Here is a 6,040-nt window from a genome sequence, read left to right as displayed (position 1 = left end):
CATACATTACTAGTAGTAATGTAAACTGGTAGTTATTTTGGAATATGTTTTGACAGTTCCTCAAAATGATAAACATAGAATTAACCATATGACCCAGCAATTCCACTTGTAGATACCTACCAGAAGAATCAAAATATGTTCGCACAAAGTGAACTATGTGCTTTAAAAGAGTGAATTGTATGTGACTTACATCTCAATAAAGCTGTTACTTTTTCTTTTTTATTAGTTGGAGGCTAATTACTTTACAATATTGTAGTGGTTTTTGCTATACATTGACGTGAATCAGCCATGGATTTACATGTGTTCCCCATCCTGAACCCCCCACCCACCTCCCTCCCCATCCCATCCCTCTGGGTCATCCCAGTGCACCAGCCCTGAGCACTTGTCTCATGCATCCAACCTGGACTGGCGATCTGTTTCACACTTGATAATATATATGTTTTGATGCTGTTCTCTCAGATCATCCCACCCTCGCCTTCTCCCATAGAGTCCAAAAGTCTGTTCTATACATCTGTGTCTCTTTTTCTGTCTTGCATATAGGGTTATCGTTACCATCTTTCTAAATTCCATATATATGTTAGTATACTGTATTGGTCTTTATCTTTCTGGCTTACTTCACTCTGTATAATGGGCTCCAGTTTCATCCATCTCATTAGAACTGATTCAAATGTATTCTTTTTAATGGCTGAGTAATATTCCATGGTATATATGTACCACAGCTTCCTTATCCATTCGTCTGCTGATGGGCATCTAGGTTGCTTCCATGTCCTGGCTATTAGAAACAGTGCTGTGATGAACATTGGGGAGCACGTGTCTCTTTCAGATCTGGTTTCCTCGGTGTGTATGCCCAGGAGTGGGATTGCCGGGTCATATGGCAGTTCTATTTCCAGTTTTTTAAGGAATCTCCATGCTGTTCTCCATAGTGGCTGTACTAGTTTGCATTCCCACCAACAGTGTAAGAGGGTTCCCTTTTCTCCACACCCTCTCCAGCATTTATTGCTTGTAGACTTTTGGATAGCAGCCATTCTGACTGACGTGTCATGGTACCTCACTGTGGTTTTGATTTGCATTTCTCTGATAATGAGTGATGTTGAGTATCTTTTCATGTGTTTGTTAGCCATCTGTATTTCTTCTTTGGAGAAATGTCTGTTTAGATCTTTGACCCATTTTTTGATTGGGTCATTTATTTTTCTGGAATTGAGCTTCAGGAGTTGCTTGTATATTTTTGAGATTAATCCTTTGTTTCTTCATTTGCTATTATTTTCTCCCATTCTGAAGGCTGTCTTTTCACCTTGTGTATAGTTTCCTTTGTTGTATAAAAACTCTTTTAAGTTTAATTAAGTCCCATTTGTTTATTTTTGTAAAGCTGTTATTTTTTAAAATGCTCACATGTGAAGCCTTATAATGTGAAGATGTCAGTTCAAGAATAGACCAGACTAAGAATATACCAGAGTTTGATACAGGTGTAACATTAGCAAGAGTAGGAGCACCAAAAAATGACACGGGTAAGGTAGGTGTCAAGAGGAATGTGGTGGGCCTTCTGAGCCTTGGTACATATTAGTGATATTTCCAAAGGTTATAAACCTTCCAAGCAAAACATTTCAGGATTTGAAATTTAAAGCCCAATAACATTTATATTAGCACCTCAGACTGTGAAATAGGTATAAATCTAACAAAATATGTGTCTGCAAGATCTATATAAGGAAAACCCAGAACTTCGATAAATCAATGAAGAGTTGATATAGATGAGGATATTCCATGTTCGTGGATAGGAAGGCAATGTTGTCAGCGTGTTACTTCTTCCTAACTTGATCTATAGATTCAATGCAATCTCAGTTAAAATCCCAACGGGTTATTTTATGAATATTGACAATGATTCTAAAGCATATATGGAGAAGTAGAATAGATAGTGTAATAGTGAAGACCTAAGTTGGAGGTCATGACCTAAGTTCAAGATTTATAAAACTACAGTCATCAAAACAGTGTGTTGTTGGCAAAAAAAAATAATAGAGACAAGTAGATTAGTGGGACAGAAAGGAGAGTCCAGAAATAGACCCAGATAAATATAGTCAGCCAGTCTTTGTCACAGAACAAAGGCAATGCAATGGAGAAAAAATAGTCTTTACAACAAGTTGTGCTGGAATAACAACATACACATGCAAATATACCACTCTGGTTCAGGGCTTTATTTTTTTTTTTTTCCAGGGCTTTATTTTTTTATTTTTTATTTTTTTTGGTTCAGGACTTTAATAGAGGCAGGGAGTATATGAGAACTGTCTGTATCTTCTGCTCAATTTTGCTATAAAACTGCTCTAGAGACAAAATCTTAGTAATGAAAGGTCAATTAAAAATCCATGAATTTTTTTAAAAAGCACCTTTTAAGGTTTCTAAGCAGGGAAGTTGATTAGGTAACTTGAAAACTGCCCTTTCTGAACACGTTTACCAGTCCAAAGTTTTCACGCATTTCAAAGTCCATAATTGACCTCATTGTGGAATGTCTGCAAACAAATGTTTGCAAGCAACTCAGGGTAAGGATCAGTGGACGCTGATTTCACAGAAGGTGCTGGAAGGACTACGGCAATGTATATGAATGTTTTAGTTGCTCAGTTGTGTCTGACTCTGTAACCCCACTGACTGTAGCCCGCCAGGCTCCTCTGTCCATGGAATTCTCAGGCAAGAATACTAGAGTGGGTAGCTGTTCCCTTTTCCAGGGGATCTTGCCAACTCAGGGATCAAACCTGAGTTTCCTGCATTGTCGGCAAATTTGTACTATTTGAGCCACCAGGGAAGCCCATGTATATGTATACATGTATGTATATGGGCTTCCCTGGTGGCTCAGCTGGTAAAGAATACACCCACAATGCAGGAGACCTGGGTTCAATCCCTGAGTTGGACAGATCCCGTGGAGAAGGGAATAGCTACCCACTCCACTATTCTGGTCTGGAGAATTCCATGGACTGTATAGTCCATGGGGTCACAAAGAGTCAGACAGGACTGAGCGACTTTCACACTTCAAGCTAATTACCTCTACCTAGGTTCATCATGCCCAAACCTACCACTGACTGTGGCTCCATCCCAGCTTAGTAGCCCCACATCTAATGCATATATGAGTGCAGCCTAATAACGTTGTTTAATGGAAGCAAATAGTCTGCTATGGAAAAATAAGAGTTCCGGAATTAGTGAAAAATAGTAAAGTTGAAACAATTTAATGAATTTTAGTGCTAACTTGGCTCCCACTTCTTTTCTTCAGGTTTTCCTGCATCAGTGCAAAGGTGATATTTTGCTCTTCCACCTGCTTGTTGAGGGCAGACTGCATTTCCCAGAGCAAACCACAACCGTATCTTTCACCCACCCACCCCCCATTCTCTTCTGTAGTGTGACCACCACCACTTCCCATCACGAAAGGAAACCTAATTCCTGTTCATTTGGATTGGGGTTGGCTCTTGGGAATTAGTTGCAATGAATAAAATGGTTTTAATGTTTTCTATAATAAATAGTAGGAAACCACAGTAGATTTTTTTACATTTTGGAAAAGATTTATTATAACAAATTGGCCATAAAATAATGTCTAGATTCTGAGACATTGCTATTAATAGTAAGATTTATCTCAAAGAATAAATCAGCAAAAGTATTAATTATCTTAAATGCAAATACAAATGAGAACATTTATCAAGTACCAGCTAGGTAATCATTTCCTTTATTATGGTAAAATATACATAAAGTACACCATTTTAACATTTTTAAATGTATAGGTCACACCTCCCAGAGTATTGGAAATAAAAGCAAAAATAAACAAATGGGACCTAATTAAACTTAAAAGCTTTTGCACAACAAAGGAAACTATAAGCAAAGTGAAAAGACAGCCTTCAGAATGGGAGAAAATAATCTCAAACGAAGAAACAGACAAAGGATTAATCTCAAAAATATACAAGCAACTCCTGCAGCTCAATTCCAGAAAAATAAATGACCCAATCAAAAAATGGGTCAAAGATCTAAACAGACATTTCTCCAAAGAAGAAATACAGATGGCTAACAAACACATGAAAAGATACTCAACATCACTCATTATCAGAGAAATGCAAATCAAAACCACAGTGAGGTACCATGACACGTCAGTCAGAATGGCTGCTATCCAAAAGTCTACAAGCAATAAGTGCTGGAGAGGGTGTGGAGAAAAGGGAACCCTCTTACACTGTTGGTGGGAATGCAAACTAGTACAGCCACTATGGAGAACAGCATGGAGATTCCTTAAAAAACTGGAAATAGAACTGCCATATGACCCGGCAATTCCACTCCTGGGCATACACACTGAGGAAACCAGATCTGAAAGAGACACGTGCACCCCAATGTTCATCACAGCACTGTTTCTAATAGCCAGGACATGGAAGCAACCTAGATGCCCATCAGCAGACGAATGGATAAGGAAGCTGTGGTACATATACACAACGGAATATTACTCAGCCATTAAAAAGAATACATTTGAATCAGTTCTAATGAGATGGATGAAACTGGAGCCCATTATACAGAGTGAAGTAAGCCAGAAAGAAAAACACCAATACAGTATACTAACGCATATATATGGAATTTAAAAAGATGGTAACGATAACCCCATATGCAAGAGAGAAAAAGAGTCACAGATATATAGAACAGACTTCTGGACTCTGTGGGTGAAGGCGAGGGTGGGATGATCAATGAATAGCATCAAAACATATATATTATCAAGTGTGAGACAGATTGTCAGTCCAGGTTGGATGCATGAGACAAGTGCTCAGGGCTGGTGCACTGGGATGACCCAGAGGGATGGGATGGGGAGGGAGGTGGGAGGGGGGTTCAGGATGGGGAACACATGTAAGTCCATGGCTGATGCATGTCAATGTATAGCAAAAACCACTACAATATTGTAAAGTAATTAACCTCCAACTAATAAAAATAAATGAAAGAAAATGTACGAGTCAGTGGCATTACGCACAATCACAACTTTGTACAATCATCACCATTATCCATTTCTAGAACTTTTTAAAAAATTCGCTATATTAACAAAAATTTTCCCACAAGGCCCTTTACTGGTTCGTGGGCTGGTGAAACTGAAAGTGCAGTGTTGTGGCCACTGTCAGGAGTGATTCTCACCTTCACCTGTGCCAGTCATCATGAACAGAAGAGTGGATTACTTGGTTACTGAGGAAGAGATCAATCTCACTAGAGGACCATCAGGCCTGGGCTTCAACATCGTCGGTGGGACAGATCAGCAGTCAGCCACATCAAAGAGAACAGGGCTGTGGCCCTGGATGGGTGGCTGCAGGAGGGTGATAAGATCTGCTCAGTCAACGGCCAAGACCTAAAGAATCTGCTGCCCCAGGATGCCATAGACCTTTTCCGTAATGCAGGCTATGCTGCGTCCCTGAGAGTGCAGCACAGGTTACAGGTGCAGAACGGGCCCCTAGGACCTCCAAGTGAAGGGGAGCCAAGTGGTATTACCAGAACTGTGCTGCTGGTGCCTTTGTTTTCCCTCACCATGGTAGCAATCTGGGCCTTCACGAGATACCAGCAATAACTTTGAAAAACTTGCTTTCTTCCTATGTTCCCAAAGAAGAAGATGCATTTCTCTCTTTCTCTTACCCTCCTCTCCTGCCAGTCTCCCATAACTTTCTCTCTACATGGCCAGCTCATGATTTAAAGAGACTACTACCCAACGAGAATCTTGCTATTCAAAATATCTGAATCCTCATACTCTCATGGGAGAGTAAAGGCATTGTTTGAAGGAAACCTGAAAGAAGGACTTGCCTAGAAAAGAGTTATATATTTTACTAGGACTGCCAATAAAAGTTCAGCTACAACGTCAAAAATGGGAAAGATCCAGTCTTCCCATCACCCTGCAGTATTCCTTTTTTTCTTACCTGGCATGCGTCAAAGGCCAGCTGTGATAAGAGGAAAAAAGGATTTTTCTCTTAAAAAAAAAATTTCCCACAAGGAAAGCACCAGATTGATTCACTGTAGTATTTTATCAAACCTTTTAGGAAAAACAACACAAATCTTTTAATTA

The 6,040-nt window shown here is 39.5% G+C and overlaps 1 pseudogene; it reads left to right on the top strand.

The window, feature by feature from the left end:
• The first annotated feature begins 5,147 nt into the window (after positions 1 to 5,147).
• Positions 5,148 to 5,551, top strand: LOC136158279 (synaptojanin-2-binding protein pseudogene; annotated as a pseudogene).
• The last annotated feature ends 489 nt before the right edge of the window (positions 5,552 to 6,040 follow it).

Source organism: Muntiacus reevesi, chromosome 2 (assembly GCF_963930625.1).
Source record: "Muntiacus reevesi chromosome 2, mMunRee1.1, whole genome shotgun sequence".
In the NCBI taxonomy this organism is placed as follows: Eukaryota; Metazoa; Chordata; class Mammalia; order Artiodactyla; family Cervidae; genus Muntiacus; species Muntiacus reevesi.
This window is presented reverse-complemented; position numbering and strand designations above follow the sequence as displayed.